Here is a 21,041-nt window from a genome sequence, read left to right as displayed (position 1 = left end):
GTCAGTGGATTTCCATGTATAAAAATAACTCAATGTGTGGCATAAACTGGCATGGCTAAATTGAATCGCTGGCACCAAGCTGCCAAAGCTATCCTGCCAATGGCAGCCAAGCATCAGTGGAGAGACTCAAAGGCCAGAATTACATGCACAGGACCCAGGAAAGCAACTTGGAGAAGCAGTATAGATAAGGCACCTTCAGCCTCTGAGTTTCCCTTTCTTAGGACATCCACCAGCATCTCATTAATGCTGTAATCTGAATGGTTTCTGTGTCCAAGAAGACTTCCTACAAGAAGCTATGATGTGTTCTTTAAACTGTAGGCTTATCAATTGAAAAGTGAAAATTCAAGGACTGAGCAAGTCTATGGGGCCTCTGGTAGTGGATCAGTATTCATCCCTAGTGTACAAAGGACTTTGGGAGCCCATCCCACATAGAGGAATATGCTCTCAACCTAGACACATGGGGGAGGGCCTAGGCCCTGCTCCAAACCATATGACAGACTTTGAAGACTTCCCATGGAAGGCCTCACCCTCCCTGGGGAGCAGAAAGGGGATGAGAAGGAGGGTGGTGGAGGGCAGGGGAGGAGGGGAGGGAGAGGGAACTGGGATTGACATATATAAAAAAAAACCTTGTTTCTAATTTAAATTTTAAAAAATCTTTTAAAATAAAAAGCGAAAATTCTTATACCATATTCAAGATTTTGACTTTGGAGCAACGGCCTCCTCCCCTTCCTTGTGTTTAGACACCTAAGATTTATTTAAGCAGGGAGAACAAGTGCTAAGGCGTGTCACACATCACTGTTTTAGAAAATCAAAACCCCCTGCTATCATCTGAAACTCCCCATTTCCAGAAAACAAGATTTTCTTCCCTCAAGATTTTGCAACATTAAAATAACAGCAGAAGGAAAGAAGTTGAGAGTTGAAGTTAGAAAAGTTCACAGAGGCCATCTCTAAAACTGACTTCAGATTTCTCCGCTCATCACAAAGGCGTCATGGTTCCCCTACCTAAACAAAAAGAGTCAGCATTATACGTTCACAGCCAACATACGCTGCGAACAAAGTTTTCTTTTGTCAGTCTTGTTGTGTTGAAGTTTCACAGAAGATTGCACTGATACTAAAAATATTTGTAAGCTACCATGGAGGGCAAGGGATGGATACATTCGTACCCATGGGTGATTATTGCTGCAGCTATATGATGTGCAAATACAAGAAATAAATGAAAACAGAGGTCAAGCATGATGGCTTATACCTGTCATTCTACTTTTCAGGGAGCTGAGGCAGAAGGATAGCTGTGGGTTTGGAGACAGCTTGGGTGACACAGTAAATGCCAGGCCGGTCTGGGCTGTGTGTTCAGACCCTGTTTTAGAAAAAGGAAGGAAAGTACAGCCCATCTGTGAGATACATTTACCCTGCAGAACTGTCTGCCACAACACCCAGTTTTGGATGCAGACAATGCATTAATGACTGCTGACTTTCTTCTTTTTAACTTATGTTTCTGGTCAAGAAGGCTAAAACTGGTCCCAACGTTGAGACAACAGCTTTCCAGGCTATAGCAGGACCTGAGGTACAGTTTCATCATCCCATCATGATGAGCCTCTACTTCCTTCCGATCTAGCTGTCCACCTGAAAGGAAAAGGACGGTTCCATAGCACAGAGATACAGGTTTACTCCTCAGAGAGTCAGACGCTCACTCAGTCCTCAGCCACACTAACATGTGGCTAAACAAATCACTTCCATTCCAGCAAGCTCATCTGCTCCATGGAGATGCTAAGGTGTCAAGAATCCTTTTAATAGTCCATTAAAAACCTGAACACACAAAACTCACCTAGCACCCGATAAGACATTCAATAGATGCCTCGCGCACTAGGGATCCTGCAGACATGCTGGCCAGGATTTTCTGCCAATAAAGACCTTGGAGATGGAGTTTCTGCATATCCCCTTTCTGAGTACCACAAGAAGCCCAGCCTATCCTCTCTGAGCTCCAGGTCAATGATCCTCCATCACAGCCTCTTTGAGAGAGGATCAAAAGAACACAGACAGCGAGAAAAAGGCCTGCAGGGTACCCAGGCTCTTCCCAGGCCCGACCCGCTGGAAAGCAAAATGGCGCTTGAGCCAAGAACAGGTTACAAGTCATCAGACCCTCCCGAAATTTCCTTTTGTTTGAATCGCAGGCAATCTTTTCCCAGCATTAAACGGGAGTGCCTTGTTTTTACATTGCAAAGCAAGCACTTACCACACTTCAGCTGTACAAATTATATAGGATAGGAAATAGTATAGCTGAAAGAAACATGAGGTTTGTAATTAGAGTTCACACTCTCTCCTTCTCCATCTTCCCCCCTTCTGGGCAACCAGGAACAAGCTGAGCTGAATGTGATTGTTTAAAAGGTCAAAAGGTTGTCACCCCCTTCTATCTTTAGCCTTGCTACTCTGCCTGAGATATTAAAGCTATGAAGATGGGGCTTCCTCTATGTATATCGGGGATTCTCAGTCAGTCCCGGTGAAACAGGTCTGTGGTCCGAAGCTCTTAGGCTGAGGATGGATTGCCAACCCTCTCTGGGCTATAGGGTGGATTCAAGGCCAGTCTGGATAAGTTAGTGACTCATGGTCTCAAAATTAAACTGAAAAGGGGCTACAGCTCTATTAGTGTATTTGTCTGCACTTGCTTTGCATGAATAAAGCCCTAGGATCAATCTCCAATGAATGGGGAGGGGGTAGAGAAAAAGAAACAGTCTGGGTAGCACCATCCTGCTTCTGAAGCCATCCCTGGGGCAACCCCCACAGGAAATCCCCAGGATCTAGACCCTTGGACTCCTTTTTCCCTCCTTCTTAACTCATAGGACTGGGATGCAACTAAGAAATGACATAGAAGCTTCCCTAGCAAGCAACATTTAATTACAGCCACAGACAGACATGTTAGACTTTGGTGGGGAAGGAAGAGGCAAGCATCAGCATTAAGACTGAGCCTTCTGAGGGCAAGGGTTAGGTTCTGTCCTGGTACTGTGTGATATGGTATCTAGTAATGTCTGCAGTTTTAATAGATGCAGGGGTAACTGCACAGTGTCTAGCTTACAAAACAGCCCAGATTCCACAAGGACTGTATCTTCAGGGAAGGTAAAATTTTCTCAATCTTGTAGAGTAAGAATACACACGAGCAGGCTCACAGGGGTTGGTTCCAAAGCCCCATCCTATGAGTATATCTGTGTCTTTTGTCAGAGTGTCAGGTGGGATATCATGGCAGTACAGTGCTTATGAAACATGTATGAGCCCCGGGTACTATCCCTAGTACTGTATGAAACAAACTGTAACTCAACTATAGCATATGGATATATAGCATATATCGGAACAGTCAAATGAAAGGGTATAAAAAAGGGCAACATTGCTAACCCTCCTACATCCCCACTAGCATAAGATTAAAAATGTACTACGTGTGTGTGTGTGTATGTGTGTGTGTGTGTGTGCGTGTGTGTGTGTGTTTGCGTGAGCGCATGCGTCCGCACATGCCACCATTCATGAAAGCCAGATAACAACTTGGGGTAGTCAATTCTTTTTGCCCCCCACTGTGTGGGCTCTGGCATGAATTCAGGTCTTGTCTCTTGGTAGTTATCTTTATCCACTTAGACATCTCAGTAGGCCCTGGCACGAGATTTTAAAAATATCGGTTCCTGTCCAAAGGATGGTGTCAGTGTTCAGGGGCTAAGAGTGCTTCCACATAAGAATGAGGACCAAAGTTTAAAATGGCCAGCGCCCATGTAAAAAAAACCCATGGTTGAATGTGCCTGGATTCCAGGGCTGTAGTAGAGGTGGGTGGAGACAGGACCCACTAAGAAAAATATCAATGGGGACAATAAAAAGATCACGAGTTTAAAGATGGGGGTGGGGGGGGAGATACGTAGGCAGAGTGTAAGGGAGTGTTTCAGTAATAAAACTCTGTATGAGACAGTGGTGGAGGAGACATGCTTTTGAACATCTGTCAAAACCCACAGAGTGTGAAATGAACAGACTCGGGTAAGCTGTGGCTTTCAGTTAGTAACAGTAGATGGATATGGCTTCACCCATTACAACAAGCATACATGTAGGACCTTAATAAGAGGAGATGCTGAAAGTCCTGGGAAGGGAAGCCAGGACTGTGGGAACTCCTGGTACTTTCCAATAAACTTTCCTATAAATCTGAAATCATCCTTAAACATTTTTTTAGAGTGTCTTAAATAATAATAATAATAAAAACAAAAGAACAAAAGCCTTGCACTACTAGCTGTTTCAAGTTTTTGTCCTTCCAGCTACAAGACAAAGCCAAGTGGAATTAATCAAGAAAAAGGCCATAAAGATGAGTTGCAGCCAGGTGTAAAGGTAAGAGCCACATAATGGGAAGAAACTGAGAGCGTGGTTCAGAGACTAGGGTCTGGACAGGCAGCATGCCCTGGGAAGTGAGGTCAGGGAAGCACAGTTTGACAAGACAAGAGCTCCAAGAACTGAAGGTACAGGTCTGTCAAAGGAACGCTGTGGTAAGGAGTCTGGGGTGGGGGGGACTCTTGAAAGGTCAGGGAGATCATTCCAGACAACTGGGAATGTCTGTGAAGGAATCCCAAGTGTCCAAGCTGCGCCTAGGCCACAAGACAGAGGCAACTGCAGAGACTGAGAGCCACCAGCACCGAGAGAAGGGACAGCAGGTACAGGGGGCACTCTGGGAAAGTGACATCTCCAGGCATGGTGGCATAGGCCTGTCATCTCCCAGGCATAGGCCTGGGAGGCGGACACAGGAGGACCAAGTGCTTAAAGCTAGCTTTGGCTACATAATAAGCTTGAGATCAGCCTGTGCTACATAAGACCTATCACCAAACAAACAAGATATGAAAACCAGACAGAACATGGCAACTTCTGAAGAAAAAAAAAAAAAAAACCCAACTGGCAGGCCATCAGAGGGGTTCTCTGGGTTTTGTATCATTCAAATGTCTTACGGGGTCACGTTTGGAAGGGATCATACAGAAGGATACCAGCAGAGCAGAGAAAAATGGTAAAGTGTTGGGGAACACATACCATGAGCAAAATTGAAAAGCTTCCCTTTTATATCCAAGTGCTGGAACATGATCCACCACAAAGATTTTAAAGGCCATTGGTCAGCATCGTTGCCATCTTTCAATGTGAGGAAAGAAGGCTCGGGGAAAGGCACTGAGTGCAGTCCCATTTCTGCCAAGTTCTATGAGCTCATTTGCTCACGTGCTCACCAAGAATATCCTGCACCAAAAGGGGGGTGGGGCTTTGGTGTGTAATACCAGCATGCAGAGAGCTGAGTCAGGGGGATATCCTTGAGTACAAGGCCACTGTGGGCTACGCAGGGTTCCAGGCTAGTTCTGGCTACAGAGTGAGATCCCATCTGCACAAGGCAAAGAAGGGGGGGGGAGAGGGAGATGGAAAGAGAGAGAGAAGGAAAGGAAAGCAGAGGAGAAGTGTGACAAGTAGAGGGAGAGAAGGAAGGAAAGGAAGAGGGAGGGAGTACAAAGACGGGAAGGAGAATAAAGAAAGAAGGGAGAGAGAAGAGAGGGAGGAAGAGACAGAGAAAGGCAGAAGGAAGCGCACGCACATGCCAGCATTGGGGACAGTGCACTGCAGCAACAACTGGTGCTTCATTTAGAGTCCCGGTTTGTATCTCCTCTCTCCGAGCTATTCCAAAGTCCCCACGTGAAAGGCTCATTTCTTTCCGTCTCCAGTAGCGCCATCCCTCTTGTTAGGGACAGACCAGCTAATGCCTGACACCAAAGCCAAAGCCTGCCTTAGATCAGCGTGCTGCAGCCTCCCAGCCTCTCATTACAGAAATGACTTCAGCAGCCACATCCTGATGCACAAGGGGGAAAAGGCATGGAAATTCCAAACGGCTAAAGTCATCTGAAGTCATAGCTGGAACAGAAGCAAAACAAAACGACCCAATCCAAGTGTCTTGGGTAGAGAGACCAACTCCCAACACACTTCTAGCCCCTGCCCTACCTGCTTCCAGGGAGATTTCCTGACTGTTCTATTATAAAACAAAATTAAATAACATTCTTGTTTCAGATATACAGAAATGCCTCATGATATAAACTATTCACAAAGACGATGAAGTAGCATGGTTTGGAGTAACTGTATGTCCAGGACCTATGAGTACACTCGACAGTAGTTCAACCATCAAAATCAGGTTCTAATGCTTGGTAGTGTTAACCCAACACAAGAGGCATGGTGGTCCTTGGGGTATGGGAAGGCAGGACAAAAATACACTTGTCTATCAGTTTCCTTCTGTCACATCACCTTACAATCTACTTCAGCCCATGCTCATCTGCTTCTAATTCTCCCTTTTTATTGGCACGAATTTCCCTTCAGTTATTTATCACATTTCCCACAGAACCCCAGCACTTTTGGTTTTACTGTCTTGTCCAGATTATGAGAAAACCAAAAGGAAAAGCTTAAAAGCAGTTAACTTTAAATACTATTACTCTTTAACAACCCCGTCCAAACTGTTTAGCTGGGAAAGCAGCTGAGCTATTGCCCTGAAAAGCGAGAAAAGATTGTCTGAGGAGTCCACTTATCTCTACTTTTCCTGTTGCTATAAAACATGAATGCACTCTTGGTAAAAGTGTTCAGTGTCTGTTTCCATCAACTGTCCAGTGAATATTCTGCAGCTCTTTTTACCTTTTAAGCAGGGTTATAGCAATAACCACAAGAACAACAGTTAAAGTAACAACAAAAGGGATAAAAACTTGTCTCCTCTTAGACATAATAGCAGCATCACTGGAGCTGGAGGGTCACATGATAACTCAGCCCAGGCCAGCTTGCTACCTCAGAATGTAGACTTACCATCAGTTGTTATCAGGCTGTTACCAAGGCAGCCACTGCACCATGGGATTAATGAGCAATCACCAATCTAGTCACAAAACATGTTGTCCCTGGGCTATGAGCTTCTAGGAAATCATCAGGTACCCAATCACAAGCCAGCACGAAGCATCCCCGCTGTTTCTAAGAGAGCATCCAGAGATGGTGAGCTAAGATAACATGTACACTCACAGAACAGTCATGCCCGGTCATGGGGGCCACTGGCAACAAGAACAATTCTAAGACTATTCAGGGCCACAGAGAATGTTGTCTGACTGGTCACCTTCCTTTGGGACAGAAGAACACAAGCTGATTCAGGTGTGCTTCTTCCAAATGGAGGCAGCAAGAATGAAAGTCGATCTTCACAGCTCCTGTGTATCACCAGGCCCAGATTCCAGGAAACTTCTATTCTATCAGGAGAAGCAAAATATAAGCAAGTCCAATGCTGGGTCATATTTGCAGCAACAGGGAGCGAGCTGCCAGGAACTGGGATAGAGGGAGCACCTAAGATGGGCTCCACAAAACTCATTCACAATGTGATGCTCACAGCCCATCTGTGGCCTCTGTCCCAGAAGCATTTGCATCTTAATAGGAAACAAGCTGAAGATTTTGCCTTATATCTGAGGACTGAATGCCTTCAGGAGTTTTGGAAGCAGCAAACGGGTATGGGGCGGGGAGGTCTGCAAAGAAGAAACTTCAAATAATCTTACTATGTAGAAAGTCTGGCTGCGTGTGCCTCCTTGCAACATTTGTGTCTTATGAAAACACAAGACAGAAAGTTGATGAAGAGCCTTGCACACCCAGGTTCACAGCAACATTGCTCATAATGAGCAAAGTATGGAAGTACCCCCAGGTGTCTATCTATGGATGAGTTTGTGTGTCTATCTAGGGATGTGTGGTTAAGCAGAATGTGTTTATCTATACAATAGAACAATATTCAACCTTAAAAAGGAATTTAGATCCGTGCTGCAGCATGGACAGAGCTTGAGAACATTGTGTTGAGTGAAACACACCCATCACAGAATGATAGATACAGTATGAGTCTAATCACAGGAGGGACTTAGAGTAGTCAGAACTATAAAGGCAGGAAGTGGCTGCAAGGACTTGGAGAGGGAAGGAAGGGGAACTATTGCTGAATGGATCCTGATTCAGGAAGATTTCATGAATTTTTAATTGTTATTTTGTGGGTGTATGTGCGTGTGCGTGCACACACATGCACATGCATGCACACATGCACACTTGGACATGCGTGCACATGCATACCCATGTTCTGTAATGCCTGTCTGACAGTAAGTGATAACATGTGGGAGTCAGCTGTCTCCTTTCACTGTGTAGGTCACAGGGATTGAACTCAGGTTATTAGACTTGGTGGCAGGTATGCTTACCCACTGAACCAACTTGATGACCCCAGATTCAATTTTCATGAAGAAAAGAGGCCTGGACAAGGATGGATGAAGAACAGACAAGTGGATGAAAGGAAGGAGCACCATAAATGCCATGGAACTGTAGATTTACACATGGCACAGATAGAAACTCTTTATAATGTTCATTCTATCACAGCATAAGATTGAGAAGGGCCAGATGTGACTAGAAAAGGAAGGGAGGTGATGTCCACTGAAGGGGAACCAGGATGCCCTGAAATCAAACTGGTCTACTTTGAAATTTTCCCTCCTTCATAAACGCCCTCTGGATGCAAGCCTGGTAATGATTCCTCATTCTAATACTCTCCCGTCTCCCCGAAAGCCCCCTGGTAAGAGAACAGAAATGATAACTAAAAACCTGAGAAAAGGGGCTTGTCAGATGAGAAACACACATCCCACCAAGTAATCTAACAGCAATGACATAATTTAATCACAGAAACGAATTGAGTTTGCAGTTTCATAAACAGAACTGTAAATATCTTAAGAGCACAAACAAACAAATAATATAGATGGCATGGAGTCTGGAGTGTCTGTGTTCAGGTTAGGTTTAAAGAAATAAAACACAGGCAGTGGGAAGGTAGAGGTAAAAGGATCAAGAGTTCAGGGTTATCAGGCTTGTGTTGGAGTCTAGCCTGGTCTACATGAGGCTATCTCAAGAAAAATGAGCAAACCAAAATACCAGGCAATCTAATTCACTAATGGTATAACAGGGGAAACAGGCAGACTGGACAGAGCAGAAGAACTTTGATGTCAAGGTTAAAGAAAATGATAGCTCATAACTGGGCTATTACGCCCAGATTATAGAGCAAGACTAGAAAGCCTGATGAATGCAAGTTGTTTTGTTTACTGGAGTTCTCTCACCTCTGTAGCCAAAAGGGCTTCAGCAGAGCTTGTCGGGGGTATGTGCGCATGTTTGTATGTACCTGGTGTGCATGAGAGGGAGAATTTATTGTTGGCATAACCAGAGAACTTGCACTGAGTGGGCAAGAGAGCCACATGATCTTCCTTTATAAGGCATGCAGAATACCTAATGGGCATTCACTGATCTCACACCATGTATCAAATTATGATTATTGTCCTATACACTAATCAAGGAGCCAGTCAAGTGTGGCTCTGCACAAAGCCTCGCTCTTTAAGACCTCAACCTATGACATCTAAGTGTGTGCGTGCCAGGAGGTACTCAGCAGGGTCACGGTACTGGAGGAAGTAAGGACAAGCAAGGGAAGAAGACAATCTGGCCAACAGTAGCTCAGTGTAACTATACCCAGGTGGCAGACTCCATACACGGGCAACAGAGACCATCTTCCAGTGGCAAGATTCCATTTCCCTCTACTAAGTGCTATGGCTTCTGGAACAGATCATCCAGTCATTAACATCATATATGAAATGTCACTCAAGGTTACATGTTTGAACAATGACGGGAAACACAAAGGGGGTGGTTTCTCCAGTGCCCAACAATGCCTAGCTCATTTCTTCATCTGACATTGGTTCCACTCTGGAAGCCAGAGCAGAGTGAGCATGGCAAACCCTATCTTCCTTTCAGTATAGCACACAATGAGTCAATGTTTATGCATCGGCCTGCTATTAAAGCAAATAAGCAGAACCAGGAATTCCAAGCTATGCCTTGTTTTCCTTTCCAGTTCACATGAGCACAGAGTTTGCCAAATTTGGGCACTTGAAATTAGGAGAGGGATTTCCCTCTTATCACATGTTTCTTTATCAGCCCTCCATATAATGGTTTAGCTAAGACTCTGATAAAAATGTCTAAAATGCTTGCTATGTTGCTTAGCAGTAAACAATGCCTGTGGGTTGGACCGCACCCAGGGGCTTTTCAAACTGTCCTGGATGAGGCATCCCATCCAGCCAGCACCATATAGAAGGGCAGAGCTTCCAGAAGCATCCTCCCCCACCTCCACCAGCATTCTCACCAGCAACCACAGGATAAAGGTGTACCCATCTCACAAGGTGATCTTTCAAAAAGGCTGCCCAGACAAGTGATAAAACCTGTCTGTGACTCTGAGCTAATCCAGAGCCCTGCCCGATCCTAGGGGACAACGTCAGGGCCTTGGGAGCTCCTTTGCTCCCGTCACTCTTTCAATTCCCATTTAGTCTCAGTATTTACTATGGGGAAATGTCCTTCAAGGTACAGAGAGCACTGCCCACAAGCCCTTTGCAGAGATCTACATTTCCTCTTTTTAAATGAAAAAAAAAAAATCACTAAGGAACACGGTGGATTATGTATTTCATGCCCACGTGGGGACCCTTCCCTTTTTTCTTCATCGCATATTCAACATTGGAGTTATAACCTGGAGGGCTGAGAACTTCCTCATTCCCACCCGCCCAGCATCATACAAGTTTCAGGGATCCAAACTACACTTATGAAAACCCAACGTTCTCTCTTACTCCTGCTTTTATTTGAAGTTAGTGAAACGAAACACTCCTTTTCATTTTCAAACTTTGTAAGTGCTAACACTGAAAAGTATATTACAGGTCATATTTGGACATGAGGAAGGTTAGCATTGGTCCAAGGTTAGGAATTGTTCTGAGAGAGCCCTCTGACCACCTTGGGCACACTTACTATTCCGAGTACAGGGTGGGTGGTGTAGCAAAGGGAAGTGTGGTTGGCTGGACTGACCTGTGACATTAATGTGGATAGTCACATTTAGCCAGTACTCTCTTGGTTACTGTTGACAATCCATAATCAACAAGATTCTGGGGGACTTGATAAGAATTGATGGCAGGGACCAAGGCCCTCATCTTTGCTCACCTTTTCCTCGGAATCAGACTGAGGACAGGTCCTGAGCCTATGGCTTTCTGCTGTACTTTGAGGATCCCCAACTTATTTCTGGTCCTATGATTCAAAAATTCTCATGAGCTCTGTACCACCACCAAGCCAGGCTGGTCCTGTTTGCTCTTAGCCATCCTTGGGACATCTTTCTGGGAATGATCCTAAATGCTTTTAGACTTTGTGTTGCTAGGAATCCTATCAATCATGCCAGCATCTTGCTGAAAAGTTTTCTATGGCTATTCTCCCATCCAAGATATTCCACAAGCCAGGTGTGAAGGCTCAGGCCAGAAATGCTAGCACTCACAAGGCAAAAGCAGGACAATCATCACCAAATTTATGGCCAGCTGTTCTACAGAGTGAAGCAGTGAGCTCTGGGCCAGTCAGGGCTACAGAGGAGACCTTGTCTCAAATACACACACATATACATGCATACATACATACATACATACATACATACATACATACATACATACACACACATACATAATACCCTTAAAGCTCCCAAAGCTTCGTGGAAAGAGACCTTATGATCTAGCCCCCTTTGTCATTTCACACATGCTTTTGTCTAACCACCCTGAACTACTGCAGTCTCCCAACTTGCCATGTCTTCTTACAATGAGCTTTACACGTGTTTCTGTGTGCCTAGAGCCAGAGATTTGCTAGACACCCTGGATTGAACCTCCTAGGCCATTTGTATTGGTGGCCCTGAAGAAATTAATTTCCCCTCCCTTGCTGTTCTGTGGTCCCAGTGGCATTGCAATATGAAGATGCTCAGTCTTAATTGAGCATGGTGCATCACCCTCTGTCATCCCAGCACTTGAGTAGATGAGGCAGGGGGACTGCTATGAGTTCCAGGTCATCCTGGGCTATAGGGTAAAACCCTGCCTCAAGCAGGAGCAAGAAAAGGGGAGTGAGGAGGGGAAGCAGGAAGGCTGACTAGTTTATTAGAGGTGGAGATGTCATGAAGCAGAAACAAGGTGCCTCCCAACTGAAGATCCCTTGTCCCTTCAGCCTGCTAAACTTTGTCACAACAACCATTCTAGACCAACAAGTTTTCAGTCCAGCTAGCACAGAACAGAAGAGCTCAAGTGATATGATCCACAGAATTATAATACAATATGTTATAAGCCACTACATGTAGGAATCACTTGTTAAGATGGTTTATGCTGACTTTTGCACCCTGGGTTTATGGTTAACACCTCCTCATCCCTCAGGTCTAAGAATGAAGGCCTGATCCCAGAAGATGCCACACTGGTTTGTGTCCACAGGATGCTGTAGGTACCACGTGGAGAACACTGCTCATACTATAAAGGGTTGCCATTTTTTCACTTCCATCCCTAATGAAGAAACCTCCTTAGCAGTTGTGGATGCCCAGCTTTTGCAAATACTCAAGTCAATGTTTGCTAGAATAAGACAGAAGAACTCAGACCTCTATCTTCAGGCTTTCTTCTGTCTTCAATGTCAGGGCATCACTTTTAGACATTTCTTTCTTTCTCTACCACTACCTAGATCTGGTAACTACATCAAATTAGTTGTGTGTTTCTGTTTCATAGTTCCACTCATACCAATAACTGTTGGGAATCTCCCTATGCTTTATATAGGCAAGACTATTGCATCTTCCTAACTATGCCTTTCAGTTTTAATAATGCTAAAAATTCACCTAAAATTCCAGGGGTCCTCAGCTTAGACACACAGGTAATTTTGACAGATCTATCACCCTGATATCTGCTGGAATCTGATGCTGTAGTATGGCAGTGGCAACTGTCTTTGAAAGACAACAAAATAAAGAAACGAGAGAGTGGCATGTGCATGGTCTCAAAGAGAGAAAGAGAGGCAAGGGAACTCTAGCCACCCATTCTTGGTCTGTTGACCTATTAGATGGAACCCGGGACACCTACCCCCAGTTACTTAATTCATATCTACCCACATGGCCACTAATTAGGAGCTGAGAAAGAAGAGGTAACAGGCTTGTTCTAAGGTGGCTTCCATCTACCATGTGTACAGCTAGGTTGTGAATTATATGAAGTGTGAGGCTCATAAGACTATCACTGATCTCATCAAACTTAGGTTACCCAGCTCAGCAACAAGCATCTTTAGCCTCCCTAAGTATAACCCTGAAATTTACATGGTAGAAGGAAAGAATGGATTTCCTCAAGATGTCCTAACTTACACACACACACACACACACACACACACACACACACACACACACACACACACACAAATGTGACTTAAAAATAAAGAGCTACCATCAAATCTGTATATTTTAGCCTTCTAGTTGAAATGTCACTCACATTCATTGTATTTCTTGATCATGTCAACACAAGGGAACTGTCTTTATGCTAGTGAGCCATTAATGATAATGAGTACTTATCACAAAGTATTCAATTAGGAATTATAGAATCATCTTTTAAAACCACTCCTTCTATAGTGTGAAGATGCACTTAAGAGGTATTATTATTCCAAGTACACAAAGTGTCTTCTATCATGTTAATCACTGAGAATAATAAGTGAGCTGGGCATACTACACACTGTCTAACATGCCCGCTTTACTTGACTTCTTTCCTTGTTTTGAAATGGGGTCTGCAGCCCAGTCTAGCCTCAAACCAACTACATAGCCAAGGATGACCTTGAACTTTGGATCCTCCTGCTTTGCTTTTTTTTTTTAAATAAGCAAGGTCAAATGAGGCCACAGACTTTTAGGATTTCTATGTTTGTTTGGTTCCAAGTCAGAAAACGGCAGGCATCACTTGATGCCAGTTCATTGTGGTACAATGGGAGGAGGGGAAGCTGGCAAGGCAGCACACAAGGTGAGCAGTGTTCAGCTTCAGGGCTGGGCATCGGGATGGATTACTCGGGCCCAGTATGAAAGTTCTGCTTACACTGGACGCTTTCAGGCCAGACCAGTCAACAGGAAAAGGAGGCAAGATGACTGGTTTTGGTGTTCGCTTCATTCTTTTGCCACACCCCGACCTCTGCTTCTTTCCAGCTCACATCCCCAGCTCTGAACACTAATGCTGATTATCCACAGAACATTAATCCAATCCACACGCAAAACTGATGCTATCAAATGTATTGAGATCCCAAACATCCCATCCTCTCGTTCCCACACGCTGCCCAGATGTCCCACTAGTTGGCTTCTCTTTTGGAAGGTATCTATGCCAAACCGTGTGGTGTTTGATCTTCCGTAAATGACACTCCCACGATACACCTAGCAAGTGACATCCTCCTCCGGGAGGCTGGCCCAGATGAAGGAAATGGAAAATCCTCTCTTTGCCAAGTGACTGCCAGCTCCCTTCTGACCCCCTCCCGGAGGCCACATCCACTGCCACTCCCTTGGTTGCCTCTAGGGAAGTGCCAGCCAACAGGTTGCTAAGACAAATGGCATTACAGCTCAGGCACAGAAATAGATCACCGGGAGAGCTAGGAACATGAACTGCAAACCCTAATGGTAGCCCTGAGATACCCATGGCTAGCTACTCTGACCCCTAAAGCAGCAGCAAAAAGGGGGCAGGAAGTGACTTCCTTCAAATCCAGGATAATGACCTGATCCCAAACAATGTGTGCCAGCAGCTAAGACCCCATCCACTGATTTTAATACATTTCATTTATTAATCTCCTAGGGGGGGGGCAAGTGTGACAGCCAGAGACAGGTAGGAACTGAGGTGACTAAAGAGAGGGAGAAAATCTGCTTGCACAAACAACAGTGGCCTCCTTTTGAAAGCCCCATTCCCTGGAGAAGAAAAGGAAAGGGCTCATCATGGTAGAAGAGAAGGACCTTTGTGCCCAGCCCTTTGTTCTGCAGGAATTTTATAGCGCTTACAGAGGGAAACAATTCACAGAGCCCCAGGCATGAAGAATGCCTATCACACAGTCTTAGAGTTTAGCCTTAGAGAAGCTTTAAAAAAATATTCACCCCTGTGCAAGCAACAAAGCCTCCAGAAGAAGAAAAAAAACAACAACACAGATGTGAAACCAAATGAAAACTTTAGAAAATGATTTTAGAAAGAGGTTTTTAAGATGGGCAAAATAAGGTGTCCCAAACTTTAGTATTTTTATTTTAGTGGTAGATAGTCTGACTAAAATAGTGGCATCCCCTACCTCAGGGACTTATGCTGGGAATCTAAGAGCCAATTCTGCCAGCATCACCAACAAGGAAAAGTTGGTTAAGGGTCTGACAAGCATACTCCAAAGAATTTGCCTCAGTTACCAAAACAGAACATTCTGGAAAGCTAAGTGTACTGGCATTGCCTGTAATTCCAGAACTTGGCAGGGAGAGGTGGGAGGATCAGAAGTTCAAGATAATCCTTAGCTATATAACAGTTTGAGGCCAACCTGGACTACTTGAGAGCCTTATCAAACACCAAAAGACTGGGAATAATGACCACTGCGTATGCCATCTTATTTCTATTCCTATTCTGATGACTGTAGTGAAGTAAATTGTTTCAGGAAGATAAGCAGAAATAGGAAGAAAGAAAGGAAGGAAAGAAGGAAGGAAGAAAGAAAGAGACAGAGAGATAGATAGAGATAGAGAGAGAGAGAGAGAGAGAGAGAGAATGAAGACTTTGAAACACTAATTTGCTTCGAAATAGGCTTCCCAGAGTGCAGTTTTCTACCCCATCTAAAGGATTCTATACTGTAAACTGTTCTCACATATAATGTATCCATCCGGATGAAACAAAACAAATCAGTTCTTTCACTCTAAGATTCTTCTTATCGATAAGTTACCTGCATTAGTTCCAAGATGGAGGATGGAGAGAGAAGAACACCAGCTCCTCTCTCCAGTAAGAGGAGACCACGTGGAAGTACTTAGAGTAATAGAAATGGGTTAATACTTAAGACGGACCTAGCTGATAAGAGACTAGTACCTGGCCAACAGAATTATATCTAATACAGAGTCTCTGTGTTAATTGGGGCTGGTGCCGCGGTGGGACCAGACAGGCAGGAAAAACCTTACTCGTAACATGTGGCGCAGAGGGTCCAGGCAGCTGGGGGAAAACATACTCATAACACCCACAAGCCTCTAATGAGAACTGCCTGGCTCTGAAGTCTCACAAACTCTGGCACAAAAGCACCTAATACGAGACTTGTTGTCAAGTGTTTCATCTTGCCTTCTTGGATCACACAGAATTATGAGTTGACCTTATTCCCCTGCTGGGAAGTCTAAGTCAGAGTCTCCTGGAAACCTGGATCTGAGTAACTCTGCACAGCATCCCTGTAGGAACACCTGAGTACCTGGCATTTCCTTCCCCAATGGAGCTCTTCTGAGATAAACTCCCAAGGACAGAGAATAGAGCTGGTGCAGTCCTGCACCCTGGACTGAGAATTCATTGTGGTTTATAACCTTCTTTTAACAAATAGTACTTTAAATGTTGACAGGACGCATACACTTTACCTCAGCCCTGGTTCAATTAGAAATCATAGCAGTTAGGCTGCTATTGTGCCCCCCCCCAGAACACAAATATGGCAGACATTCACAAACGCTCTTCTTTCCATGGATTCTGGATAGTCTATGTGCTTTCCTTGTGTGAGACTGCTGAGGGTGGCAGGGGATTCACACTGGACGATGAAGGTGCTGAGGGGAGAGCATATGCCCGAGAGGGTTAGACCCAGACAACCAACTCTGGGAGCAATGCCAAAGTCTCCTTCTGATGGGAGATGTCATTCTGTAACTATGTTTCTCATAATGGTTAATGAATAAAGCACTGTTGGCCAATAGGAAAGCAAGACAGGTGGGACTAGGAGACAAGGAGGAAAGAGGAAATAGTAAGGAGGAGTCAGCATGTAGAGACCAGGGAGAGCACAAAGTTACCCCTCTCCGGTAAGATGAGACCTCGTGGAAATACTTAGATTAGTAGAAACTAGTACCTGGCCAACAGAATTATATCAAATAAAGCATCTCTGCGCATTATTTGGGTCTGGCGCAGCAGTGGGTCCAGACTGGCAGGGAAAAACCCTACTCCTTACATCCTTCCAGAAGTAGTAGCCCATGGAAGGGTCTCAAGAAAGGTTCCTCCTCCAGGCAACATACAAAGGAAATTGCCTGAAACTAATGAGGCTGCCAGGAAGTGGGGTTTGAGGAAGGTGGAGAAGAGATTCAAAAGAGTCAAATGAGAAACCCTAGTAGAAATCCTCTGTGTTCCTGCATGACAAGTGCTGAACAGAGACTCCTTGCCTCTGTCAGGTGCAGGCCAATCTGTGATTTCAAACAAGGTTAAGCCATTTAGACGTCACCAAACTACATTCAGAGTATTACAACAAAAACACCTGAGAACTAGGCTATCGCACATCATTGGTTTGTTTTGGATTTTTTTTTTTTTTTTTTTTTTTGGAGTCCAAGAGGGTCTGACCTGCTTCACAGCACAATGACATCTTGATGCCACTAGACACAAAATGCTCGAACTGCAGAGATAATCAGTCTCACTTTCTCTTGCTGCCCATACTGAAATGGGTCCCCAGGGGTGCTGGGCCCAGGCTACACAGCCACCTGCAATGTCAAATGCCAAGTGCAGGTCTCGGGGCTCCTCATTCACTTTTCACTGCCTTCCCCTTCTTGTGCAAGGCGCGATGCCTCCTCACCCTCTGAGAGCCGGAGAGGTACCTTAATGGATAAAGGCCAGCTGTTAGGAAGAAAGACTTTGGCAGATGGGAGAGGATGTAAATAAGACATGCAGAGGGATAAATGCAATGAGTAAAGAGTCTGAGGCAGAGTCTGCAAGACCTGTTGAGGCTGGGCTGTTGCTACTGCTGCTGCTACTGCAATTATTGCTCTTACCGTACAATGCCCACACTTATGCCCATTTGTGTGCAAATACACATTCCCTAAAAATAACCTGCATTCCCCACTTGCAATGCCCCTCTGTGGCATGCTAGGACTAGTGGCAAATAGAAGCCAAGGGTTTGAAGGGTGGAGCAAGGTTAGGAGAGGTGGCGGATACCGTATTTACCAGTGGAGAGCTCCCCTCTCAACTCAAGTGAAGTACTTTTCAAAAGAAAGTTCTTGGCATGCTTAAGGAGGTCTCTGGGATTCTGTATTCCCTTCCTCTCAACTCAGTCTGTTTACAGAGGGAATTTCAAGTGCTTTTAAAGTTGGCCATGGGGCATCTCCAAACTTAGACTTTAGGACCTTTGAGAAGCTCACAGAATGCCTGAAGTCTGCCATGAGCCCTTCAAAGCAGTGGTGTGAAAGGAAAATTCACCATGTTAGGCACAAAGTCGGCCTTATCACAGTAACTACAGTAACTGATCTCATTCCAAATGAATCTAGGCCTGAAGGTGACTTCCTATAAGACACACACGTCCCATGAAAATAGCACCTTAAAAAACATCACTATGCTGGGAGCTGGTGGCACACACCTTTAATCCTAACACTCAGGAGGCAGAGGCAGGCAGATCTCTGTGAGTTCAAGGCCAGTCTGGTCTACAGAGTGGGTTCCTGGACAGTCTTCTTCAAAGCTACACAGAGAACCCTTGTCTCCACCCTGCCCCCCAATAAAAAACTACCACGATGCTAACAAGCTACCTGGTAAACAGATGGGGTTTGCAGTGAAACATCATGACACTTAAAGCCAACAGGGCCCCCAAATTATTCCACGATTGTGACAAAAAGTTTTGTGGTAAGATTTTTTTTTTTTTTTTTTTTTGGTAAGAAAGTACATATAGAATTCTGCTCTGCTGTGTGAACCCTAAACCAAGCTAACTGTCCATAGCTAATGAACAAGAACCATACAGCAACCCACAGATTTATAAAATACCACTTTCTTTGGCAGTGCTGGTAGGGTAGTGACATGCCTAGAGTCATTAGTATATTTCACCTTAAATAGTGGGACTAAGAATAGAAGCCTTGACCACGGAGCAAGTAACATACTTCTAGAACCAACAAGCCCACACCCACAAGTGAAAACACACAAAAAGAGCTGCACAGTGAGCTACAATAAGGCATCAAAAATTTTTATATTTAAAGATGTACATTTTTATAAGTGTGTGTGTGTGTGTGTGTGTGTGTGTGTGTTCCATATGTGTAGTTGCTCATGGAGGCTAGTAGAGGGCACTGGATCTCCTAGAGCTGAGTGTTAAACAGGTTGTGAGTTGCTCTGATGTGGGTACTGGGAACCAAAGTCTGGTGCTCTGGAAGAGCAGTCATGCTCTTAACATCCACGGACACAGGCCACACCCACAAGTGAAAAGACATGAAAACTGTGCACCTTCCTTGAGCTACAAAGAGCCAGGAAGTTTTGAATTGAACAAGTCCATTTCGACAATACTATTAAACCACAAGGAAAGAGGGATAAATATCTTAATATAAATGTTTAAAAGGTCATGAGATACTTTTAAACTTCTTGATATCCATGCCCTTTCTCTCTGTGCCATGTCTGTCCCACCTTTATGAAATCCGTTAGGCAACCATAAAGAGGTAAGTGATAAAAGACTGAAAAGTAATTGTGGCTGAGTCATGAAGACGTTCAGTGGCCCCTGAGATGGCTCAGTGGGTAAAGGCAATGGCTCCCAAGCCTGGTGCCTCAGGCTTCCCTGAAACCCACACAGAATGAGAACCAGCTCCACAACTGTCACTCCCACATGCAAGCTCTTCTCCAACACACACAATCAATGAGCACAACTTGAAGAAAGACTTAAAAAGTTCAAAATGTGTAGTAAATATGTTCCAAATGTGCAGACACATGTAAGCCACTCTCACAAATTCTAACTGAAGTTGGCTCTTTATATTCTAAAGTATGAAGACACCATTACTTCTTTCCTCAGAGATGGTCACTGGCCACCCTGGACTTTCTGGGGTTGACTCCTTCCTGGTCAGCACTCTCCTAAATTTTGTGGAGTGTGTGTGTGTGTGTGTGTGTGTGTGTGTGTGTGTGTGTGTGTGTGTGTGAGAGAGAGAGAGAGAGAGAGAGAGAGAGAGAGAGAGAGAGAGCATCAAGCGGCAGGGCTAGGCAAATGTGCTCTCCTAAATGCACTCTTAAATTTTGTTCTCTCTCTCTCTCTCTCTCTCTCTCTCTCTCTCTCTCTCTCTCTCTCTCTCTGTGTGTGTGTGTGTGTGTGTGTGTAAGAGTGACACAATCAAATGACAGAGCTAGGCAAACCTACTTTAATTGTCACAGCAAATGGGCTCCTAGAAGCTCGGAGTGGGCCACTTTATCAACCACCAGATCCTAAAACCCGTCAAGAACCTTCAGATGACATGACACACACTTTACTATTCTCAACATCACAGACTATCACCCTGATAAAAGCCTATTATTATTATTCAGCCAATTCTGAATCAGCAAAGAACCCTAAATAACTTCTTCTCTACAGATCTGAGATTTTCAGGGTTAGAAAGCAAACAAATCAACCAACCAAAAAACAAAGACACAACGTTCTGGTTAATCAAAAGAAACCTGGGATAAATAATAATGCTATTAATTATGCATAGACATCTAGGCCTTTAATCCTCAGCCTATTTATCATCCTAGAACAGCTGCAAATATTCCGCTATACAATTGAGACCATCATCTATGCCAACAGCAAAGGAGAGAGTCCCTATATTGCACTTTCATTCCAGAAGCTGACCACACTAGCAGTGCTCCGCAGAAACCAGGGAAAGGCAAGCTCCTGTTATTACACACAGAACCTCTACTGAAAACAAGGACACCATCGGGTGATCAGCCAGGGCTCACACCAACAAGCCCTCACACCAGATTCACTGATCTTTCCAAGGCAAGGCTCTGCAGCCCTTATTTACTTACAGCATTCACTGTGCTCTGCTCCTAGGAAGCCTCCCCAAGACTTCACCATGGAAACTTCCCTCAGCAGCTGGGCCACAGGCTCTGGTGTTGTCTTTTCTCCTTTCACAGGGAAGGTGAGAAATACCTGGCATGGGAACAGCCCAGAAAGGAAAAAAAAAAATGGTAAATATGTCCATCATCCAGTCACTTCCAATAACCTGGTCATCTGGTCAACCAAAGTGATAATTCACCACAGACCATTTTCCAGGACCTGTTTTT

The 21,041-nt window shown here is 44.5% G+C and overlaps 1 protein-coding gene across 2 annotated transcripts in view; it reads right to left on the bottom strand.

Moving 5' to 3' along the window:
* The window catches only part of Atxn1 (ataxin 1), a 169,660-nt gene that overhangs the window by 114,954 nt on the left and 33,665 nt on the right, over window positions 1-21,041 (bottom strand). The window contains exon 2 of one of the 2 annotated variants that reach the window (XM_051194349.1): window positions 20,784-20,907. The exons of the other annotated variant lie outside the window; for it this stretch is intronic. The gene's annotated coding sequence lies outside the window, so the exon portion shown is untranslated. The remainder of the gene's footprint in view (window positions 1-20,783; window positions 20,908-21,041) is intronic. 2 annotated transcript variants of the gene reach the window in all.

This window comes from Phodopus roborovskii, unplaced genomic scaffold (assembly GCF_943737965.1).
Source record: "Phodopus roborovskii unplaced genomic scaffold, PHOROB, whole genome shotgun sequence".
Lineage (NCBI taxonomy): Eukaryota > Metazoa > Chordata > Mammalia > Rodentia > Cricetidae > Phodopus > Phodopus roborovskii.
This window is presented reverse-complemented; position numbering and strand designations above follow the sequence as displayed.